Genomic DNA, 10,527 nt, shown 5'->3' on the forward strand with positions numbered 1-10,527 from the left:
TATAGCATTGACGTGGCATATATGCACATACTGCCACATCAGAAAAAAGTTTATACACATACGTGGCATATTGTCATGTTAGTAAAACGCCACATCATCACACAGTTCACACTACATCAATAATTTTTATTTAAATTAATTTTATATAGTTAATTTTTTATTTTATTATTTATGATCAATTAGATTATGACACAGAGACTTGTATAAAACCCGTATTCGATGAAAATTGCATATACGATTTAAAGAGTGATCTTTCGTATCTTTCAAGATCCACTATAAGTTCGGAAAAAGTCAAAATAATTATTTTAACCCTAATAAAAAAACAGATTCTTGAACCCTTTTCAAGCTCATGTCACTCGAGATACTAAAAAACACTACAAAGTTTGATCCTTTATCGTAATCTATTAGTTAAACACGTTGGTTAACCGTATTGTGAAACATAAAAAAAAATTCATTGATCAGACATTGAATTTGGAGTTCAAGCAATGCCAACATTTGTATAGAATGGAAGGGGGGAGAAGAGTACGCAAAAATTACATTGAAGCCATGGGAAAACAGAAGTCTTGAAGAAGATGATGGATTTGAGCGTATAGAAAGCAATTTCAACATTAAGATGACAAACTATAGATCCTTATTAATTGCAGCAGTAGCAATCCGAGAAGTATAAGTACAATACATAGAATCAAAATGTTTTATGCCTTTTTCTCAGACAGTGTATGCTTGCTGAATCGTGTCTATGTCGAGACCCTTCAGTCGAACGACAGATTCGACGTGCCCTTTTAGTGTTGTCAGCTCTCTCAACCTGCAAGTAGAAAATGCAAATGGTTGGCATTGATCAGACATTGCCCTCAGTTATACAATATGAATTAACTGAATTAGATTCGAGTTCGGAGCCCTGGGTTTATTGACAGTTTAGATTTGAAAGTACAGTTGAACTAATGGATGCATACCTTGCGATTTCGGCTCGTCTCTTTGCCTCTTCAGCCATATGATTAATCTCATTGTAACTGGTGCGGTCATTGAACATCTTGGTGTCTGGTGTCTGCAGTCCATGGAGTGTCCTCTGAGCATGTGCCCATTTTTTCACGTTCTTCCTTACCGAAGTCTTCTTCCTCGTGAAAGCTATCTGCGAAAGGACAAGCCAGAAATGTAACATACAAGTTTCTCAGACAACAATGTAAGTTACTGCATCAGTTGAAACAAATTCGTACTCTTTGTTCGATAACGAGGTCCCAAGCCTTTCCACTGAGGGCGTATCGGGTGAAGAACTTGATGAAGTCGAGTGGAAAGTAAAATAAGGTTGTAGAGCCATATCACACCTGCCCAACCCCATCCGATTCCTTCGATTGCAGCAAAGCTCCAGTTTGCATAAACAGCTATTAGTGTAGCAACCTGTTCATCAAACGAAAACCAACAAATCGACAGCAGTTTTTTTTCGTTATTATTGGTTTAACTGATCGAATCATACACGACATCTAGCAAGACTATCTCCATTCCTTGCATTGCAAGCAAAAAACCTGAAGCTTACTAACCAGCTGAGCAACAATAAAAGCCGTAATGAGTAACATGCCGGGACGCTCAATGAAAGACCAACTCCTTGATCTTGTTACAAATATGAGAGCCTGACTGATAATGCTCACTTGGAGGTATACCGCAGAAGCAAGCATTCTTATGTCCATGCGGTCGGTTTTCTGAAGGCTAGTACCCCAAACGTACGCTGCGACAGAAAGCACACGTATCTTACCGTAAGCAAGACTGAATAAGGGCAAACCAAGATTAGGAATGATAAAAAATGAACATGTATCATTGAAACGTAATAATGTGAAAATTATTCTCTTACAGGGAAGAAGTCTGTCTTGTATGCTGCCCAGAGAAAATGACAGTCATCATGGCTAAGTAACCACCAAGAATGATTCCAGTTGTAAAGATCTCTGCTAACTTCCTGTCTGGCAGAGGAGATGGTTTCACCCGATCCTTCGATATTGTCATAATGGTTCCTGCAGATCAATGATTTCATTGGAAACTCTTCGACCATTTCCGAAACATATTCAGTATGGGTAGTTCTGTGGCGAACACATATCCCAAGTTTCATTCAAGCATGCTGAATGGAATCAGAAAATTTAAGTTTGAGCATATGAAGAGAAGCAAATACTAACCATCATTAAGGATAGCAATAATGAGGACCATGAATGGAGGGAAATCAAACTGCCATATCAATGCCAGTAACATGAAACCAAGCTGTCGAGCAAGAACATGGAATATCTAAGTTAGAATCAGGCTATTTAAGAGGAATCTATCGATGTGTTCATATAGCGGCGACATTTCAGAGACAATGCAAACTTACCACAATACGGATTGTAATGGAGACTGCATATATCTGTGAAATGAAAGAATCAAATAGCTCAATCAACAAGTCAACAATGTCAGTCAAGTTTAGATTGAATAGCATATGCAATGGTCTAGAGTAGACTCACTGTGTAATTTTTCATCCTCTGGAATATAGCTCGACTGGTTAGTACGGCACTGATAATGACACTAAGACCAGGTTCGGTCAAGACGATGTCCGAAGCACTACGGGCTGCATCGGTTGCATCAGCCACAGCTATGCCAATGTCAGCCTTCTTAAGAGCAGGAGCATCATTTACCCCATCACCGGTCATTCCACATATATGTTTCCTGGCTTGCAAGCGCTTCACAATCTCGTACTTGTGCTCTGCATCGACAATTATATGAAAGCCATATAAGCAAGAAACAGCAATAGAAGAAAGCATATTCTAAAACCAAAACCGAGCACTGCGTTATCGACAAACTGCCTCCAAACATCATAGTGAGGTGGAAAAGGAAAAGCTTAAGATACCAGGGAAAACACCAGCAAAACCGTCTGCTTTCTCAATCAATTCATCAACTGGCAAAGCAGCAATTGATTCTTCTTTGTTTTGTCCTAACAAAGATGATGACGGATACATGTTGGTTCCCATTCCAAGACGGCGTCCGGTTTCCTTTGCTATCGCCAGTTGATCACCTAAAGGTTATTGGATCAAGAAGACAGAGCATAAGAAACTACTCTTTACGATTTCTCGTGAAAGAAAAAAAATTCTCAGCCTGAAACAAGTAAATCCATTCACTAAGTACATCGAAATTGTTTGACACTATCGAATAAAGACATGCACCTGTGATCATCTTCACATTCACTCCGAGATTCAATGCCCTTCGTATCGTGTCGGCACTGTCATGTCTAGGTGGGTCGAACAAAGGCAACAAGCCAATAAATTGCCATGAACCTCCCGAGCTCTCCTTTAGTCCATCAGGAACTTCCTGCAGTTTGATCGTTAAATTTAGCCAAGAACGTTATCGATTTCATAAAACAAAAAAGGTATCAACTCCATGAAATTTCAGACCACATATATTTACCTGATATGCTACTGCAAGTGATCGCAATCCACGCTCGGCAAACTTATCGATTACCGCGTGAACTCGACATTCCAACTCCAATTTATTATGTGCAAGATTCAAAATCTGATAATCACATCAGAGCAATGAATTACTTCAAACGGTATTGCACTACAGTTGAAATATATCGAGTACTACAATATGTGAACCTACCTGTTCAGGTGCACCTTTGCTAACCCGGTGCATTCGACCTTGATTATCGATATGTAAGCGCCGTTCGCTTATCAGTTGGATTGAATGGAAGGAAGTGAACTTCTTGAATACCGGCTCGTGCCTAGGGAGTTTTAGGAGGCAGTAGCCAAGAAAACAAATTAATAGGAAGAAGATTACATCAAAATTGTTGGATTGAATCATGTTTGATATATTAACATCGAGGGGCACACCTCCTTTGGATCAGCCAACATCCCTACTATAGCAGCATCTATGGCATCCTGGTTTTCCAGTCGAGATGCACGAGCTGCCATCAGAACAACGGCATCGGGATCCACTCCTTTCGCAAAGATCTATTCCATAGCATCCGTATAAATATCGGGACTGAATAAAATCTGAAATAAAATAGAAGCAACTGCTAATCTACCTCAATAAGATTTTTGTCAACTGATAACTTGTTCAATGTCAATGTTCCGGTTTTATCACTGCAAAGGACATCCATGCCTGCCATTTCTTCTATTGCTGTCATTCTTTTCGTGATGCTCCCTGCAGTAACATATTTATATTCATCGCGATTAAGCAAATGTCATTGAAAGAAACAAATTCGCAAGACGAATCGTACAGACCTGAAGAGATAAACGATGAGACCCGATTGCCATTGTAACAGACAGAACTGTGGGCATGGCAATAGGAATTCCTCCAATGAGTAGTACCAGCAAATTGTCGATTCCAGGACGATATTCACGGTGTTGAATTGGGTACATAACGATGATTTCAGTTATCATTCCGACCGCAATGGAACATATACAGAAATTACCAATGGCAGTCAACACCTGTTTAACAAAATCCGGAACCAAAGCATTTCATGAATGAAACAAATGAAGAACATGGAAAATAATCGAAAATAAGCTGATCTTAGGACCTTTTGAAAATGTCCTTGTTGATTTGTGGAATCAACAAGGTGAGCAGCTTTGCCAAAGAACGTATGAACACCGGTGGCGATCACGACAGCTTCAATCTCTCCTTGTTTGCATGTAGAACCTGAGTAAATAATGTCACCGGGGCCTTTTGTTACTGGAAGAGACTCACCAGTTAACGCTGACTGGAACATGGAAAAAGAGAATTAACATCAAGAAAACAAAGTTCAACACGAAAAAGAAAACGAATCAGTTCAGGTTTCAGAAGAACCTGATCGATTTTCAGCGGATCACCATCGAGGAGTCGAGCATCAGCCGGAATAATGTCACCGAGTTTAACACTGATGATATCACCGGGAACAAGAACAGATGCATCTTCTTCAATCCACTTCCCATCTCGAAACACCTGAAACGATTCATTTATTAGTCAATTTTCATTTCCCATGAAAGAACATTCAAAAGGCTGGCTTGTTCTCCCATATTACCTTTGCTTTAGGAGCAAGACGAGCCATTAAAGCAGCAGCTGCATTGCCAGCATTGTTCTCTTCTATGAAACTTATAGTTGAATTGATAATAAGAAGAGTAATGATCCCAACAAAATCTTGCCAATCAGGTGGTTTCCCCTGCAGAATCAAAACACCATAGAAACATCATTCAAGCAAGTCCTTAAACTTAGTAATTGAATATGTTCATATATATATATACTCACTCCTCCATTGGCAAGAGCAATGGCCATGATAGCAGCAGCTTCCATAACCCATGAGAGAGGGTTCCACATAAACCCCAAGAACTTCAAAAATTTACTCTCCTGCAAAAACCCAGAAAAGAAAAATGAAAAACCAGTTTTATAAATCCAGATAATTAGTCCTTTTTTCTCACATAAAAATCAAAAAGATGAAAGAATCATAAGTAAAGGGTTCATCTTTGGAATAATATCAAGACCTGTTTTTCCTCAAGCTTATTGTAGCCAAAGATAACAAGCCTTTGCTCAGCAGCTTCTGTTGTTAAACCATTTTTGTTACACCTCAAAGTCTCAAAAACCTCTTCAAGTGGCACATTTTCCTACACCCAAAAGGCTCAAATTCATCAAGAAATCAAAGCAAAACAAAACAAAAATCCCAGGAAGAAACAAGAAAAAAATCATCATACCAAATCAACAGCCTCCTTCGCCACAGCATCCAAAGTTTCATCCTTGTTTTCCATAGCTATAAAGTTGGTATTTTGCAGAACAGCAAAAGACAAGAAAACAAGGAAGAGACGAAACACAGAGAGAATCAGAAATTCAAAAGACAGGAAACAGAGCTCATCATTTCCTCTGCAAATACTCTGTTTTATGCTTCTTTCTCAAAGTGGGGATTATATGTACTTGGCAGGTACCCTCTGTTTTTATCATATCTTCATTATTTTTGTCTTTTCATTTTTATTGTGTTGTTTGCTCGATGATGGATTCCATTAAAAACTCAAATTTAGAATTATTTTACTATATAATAATTTTTAAGAATTAAACTAAACCATTTTTTCATAAACTTCAGAACAAAATTTTAAATTAATGTTCATATTTTTTAGAAGAAAAAGATTTTTTTAGAACGGGACACTTGGAAGAGGTGAAGTCTCTGTCTTAAGTTAGGCACTCTCTCTTTTACCATTTTCTCCCTTATCTTATTCTATTTTCATTTTCATTTTTCATTAAATTAAATAAAAGTGTTATTTTTAGATAAATAAATATTATATTCATTAAAATTAAAATATTTTTAAAAAATATTACATATTTCTAATAAAACTCTAAGAACCAAAATTTTATTATTAATTAATAATACTTCATTCAAAAAGAAAGAAAATTTCTAAATATAAAATTTGCATTAACATTTATAGGGATCGGAATGTCCAAGTAAAAGGTGTTTAATTTCTTATTTATATGGGGTAAAATACACAAATGATCCTTTAATTATAGGATGCTGTAATATTTTCAGTGCTTAAAAGCAATAATATTGCTAGTATACATCATTAAAATATAATTTTATTATATCTCAGTCAGTAGGTTAACGTCTAGTTCAAATTAGTTCAATTTTTTAACGAAAAAGGGTTGTTTTAGTATTGAATACTCAGGTAACTATTTTATAACTTTTAATAGTCAGAAGACTCAATAATATAGATTATAGTCGAGATATCATTTTGTAACTTTTAATAGTCAATGAACTCAATAAAATATCTTATAATTGAGTGATCATTTTGTAAATTTTAATAGTCAGTAGATTCAACAAAGAAACAGCCTACAATCCAGGGACCATTTGAGTATTTTACCTATTTAAATTTTACTTTTGAACTGACATGACTAAAGTTTCTTTTGTTTGGGCATGTAAAATATATTTTAAGCAATCATATTCTTTGAATGAACTTTAGAGAATTGTTTTAATATTTTATCTTTATCTTACCAATTTCACATGTTCTAGAATTTAAAAATCCACTTTTAATTAAAATAAATCACGTGATAGGGTATTTAAAAAAATTAACTATGATATTTAAATAATTTTTAATTAATTATATTATTTATTTTATTTATTTAATATAAATAACTATTATATGAAAATTTATAATGAAATATTAATAATATATTATTAAAATATTTTTATTAATAATTTACTTATTTAAAATTTTAATTATTTAAAAATAATAAAAGTATAATAAAAAATTAATATAAAATGTAATTTAATATTTATCAAATTTTATCTGTTCAAATTTTGTATTTATTGTAATATATTTAGTTTCCTATATCAATAACTTTTTATAGTTTATTTTAAAAAAGATATTTAAATTATTTTATAATTTTTGAAATATATATATATATTATTTTATAATTTACATCCAATTAAGTCTTTAACATCATAAAAATTAATTAACTAAACTTTTCCAAATAGATTTCATATGACATCATCAAGTAAATAATTTTATTATATCACTAATAATTTTAATTTTTTATAAAAAATATGATTAAATTAAAAATATTCTTTAAAATAATAATAAAAGAAGAAGAAGAAACCATCTTTTTCAACTCTTACTTGGGCTATTTTGTTTCCTATCTCACACGACATCCCTTTGAAATTTGGCCATAAGATAATCGCAACTCAATCATACATGTACAGTAAATATTTATTAAACTTGTCCAAGGTAGCATCATTCCACGAAGGCACTAGATAGCTTGAATTTCAACCCCCTTCCTCCACTTTTTTCCATATTTTATTTTTGGTATAATCATCTATATGATCTATTGACCGGTTAATCTAGACTGAATACTATAGACAAAAGCATGATTCTCTCAACTCAGTTTGCTCTATTCTTAAATACCAGAATTTGAATTCATAACCTTGCTTAAAAGATCTAGTTGCTCATCCCACTAAATCAACTAGTTATTTGTTATTTTTGTCAATATTAGAATCTTTTCAATATTAAATTTAATTAATAATTAAAATAAGAATATGATTCAATTACACAGTATAAAATATTTTAATTTTAGATAAATTTAGGACTGTTGGATGAGAAAAAATAAACAATTGAGATTAATAGTGGGAAATGAGAATATATTCACTGAAAAAAAAACAAAGAGTTAATCTCAATATTCTATTTTCACTCATCTAATGATCATAAATTTATGTAAAATTAAAAAAATATGGTATAAATAAATCTTAATCCATTAAAATATATTAAACCCTAAATTTAATTCAACTAATTTGTATTTTAGATGAAGATTAATAATGTTGTCGTCATCGATTTTCACCTGGGATGGGGAAAATCAGTACGACTTGGGGTTTTTCTTTGAAAATATTTTAAAATGTGAGGAGTCGCCACCAATCATTTTAAGGTGTGATATATCAAAATCGGGTAATTTTAATAAAAAAATTATTTTATCAAAAAATACCAAATTTGGTTTGCGAAAAAAAACCAGAAAACTGGTTCATGAGTCAGTTACGCGTGGGGAAGGATTAGTACCCCACAGCTCTCAAAAATCGGTACCTAGTTGATTACCTTATATTTAAAATTGGAAATTCCGAGTTCAAACTTTACTTAATCAAAAATCCCTATGGATGCACAATTGAAAAGGGTGTTCGTTTATTTAAGTCAATAGTGTTCGCCCCTAGCATGAATGCGGGAGATCAACTATTATGCCCAATAATCGGTCATTGCCTTGATTTTAAGAAATCATGATGTGGTCTTAAAAAGGAATGTCGACCTACTTTGGGTATCACTAGTAGTTACTCCTTGAGCATACTTGTTGGAGATATACTATTAATTCCTTGGTAAATCAACATTGCCTTAGTTGTGAAATCAAAATTCAATCAAATAATCAATTATGTCAACCTAATTATACTAGGTAATTAATTAAGGTTTCCCCTAACTTAAAGTGCCAAATTATGAAGCTTAGAGAGCCTAAAAGTTTAGACCTAAAAATGGAGTCTATAATATTAACCCTAATTGATTTTGACCAATTATTTAATCAAATAATCGAGCTGGTCCTCCGAGCATGTTAAATGCGGAAGCCAATTCAAATTCTTTCCTAATTTAAAGACTAAGTGTAATTCTATCTAAAATGGAGACTCTTATTAAAAATCCTAATTAATTATGATCAATTAATTATTACAAGTTTAAGGACTAAAATGTGAAAAGGCTAAGGTTAAGACTCTAATTATTAACCCTAATTAATTACCCTTTTTTATTGAATCGAATAATCGAAATGAGCCCTTCAACATTTAAATGTGAGAGCTAAAATCAAATTATTCTCTAAATTAGAGTCTAGGCGTGTGAAATATAAATCTAAGGTTTAAGTCTAAAATCTAAGGCTATAATTACTAACTAAACTAAAGAACTACAACTAAAAGATTAATCCCTAAAAACATAAAACAAACATGTATTTTTTATTAAAAAAACAAACTAAAACTATACAAAGTTGATTTTTAAAGACTAACTGCATATTTACAAATTATCAAATAAAATTAATATGAATTAATATTAGGGTTAATTTAACAACAAATTAATTTAAGGACTAAATCTAAAATAACCTAAATTTAGGGACTAAAGCCTAAAATTTAAGTACTCTAATTATAACCTTAATAAGGACTAAATTAAAAATAAAATAAATTAAACTACTCATTAATAAACAAGAATTTGTACACAAATATGATAAACAAACAGGCATTAAAATTCTAATATAACCTAAACATTATAGGTGACTAAATTAAAAAAACAGAATATCCAATTTGAAAATAAATGAAATAAAAAATAAATCAGGGGACTAAGATATAAAAACGAGTTAAAAGTAAAGGGACTCAAACAATATTATCCCAAAAATTTAGTTCTAGATATTTAATGAAACGTATAAATGTAAAATAGCATGTTAAAGATGTATATTCGAATGTATCACAAAAAGGATAATATGTGACTATTTTGTAAAAACACGATAAATGTAAGGGACTTATACGCGATTTACCCCTAAACTTATACTATAAAAGCCACTTTTCCCTTTTTTTCATTTGTATCCCAACGTAAAAAAAACCTCTTTCCCTCTCAACACTCTCTTTTCGTCGGGTATCTTAGCCAGACCCCACGCATCCATCCTGACTGCCACTCTGGCCACCACCCACCGTGGCTAGAGTTTCTAAATCGAACCCTAAATGACCCTACAACCTTTTTTTTGCTCTCTTAAACCCCGATCTAGGGTCAAAATCAACAAATAAGGCCCCTAAATACCCCCAAAACTCATTCAATGTTTCAGTTCTCCTATCTCCGACGACCTCAATACCACCTAAAACCAAATCCAAAACCCACTAAAAACTTCGATCTACTCACCTAAACTAAAAAAATCCTATAACCAAAAATAACCTCTAAACGCTCCTAAAAAACAACGACCTCTTGGCTTCCCTACTCCGACCACCGTGAAGACGAACCAACCCTCGATTTCGATTACCCCTCTCCAGTAAACTCTTCGACTTCCATGTTTTTTTTTCTCTTTCTTTTTCGA

At 33.3% G+C, this 10,527-nt stretch overlaps 1 pseudogene; it reads right to left on the reverse strand.

The window, feature by feature from the left end:
* Positions 1-561: 561 nt before the first annotated feature.
* LOC120157358 lies at positions 562-10,202 on the reverse strand (annotated as a pseudogene).
* Positions 10,203-10,527: the final 325 nt, after the last annotated feature.

This window comes from Hibiscus syriacus, unplaced genomic scaffold (genome assembly GCF_006381635.1).
Source record: "Hibiscus syriacus cultivar Baekdansim isolate YM2019G1 unplaced genomic scaffold, ASM638163v2 tig00111244_pilon, whole genome shotgun sequence".
NCBI lineage: Eukaryota > Viridiplantae > Streptophyta > Magnoliopsida > Malvales > Malvaceae > Hibiscus > Hibiscus syriacus.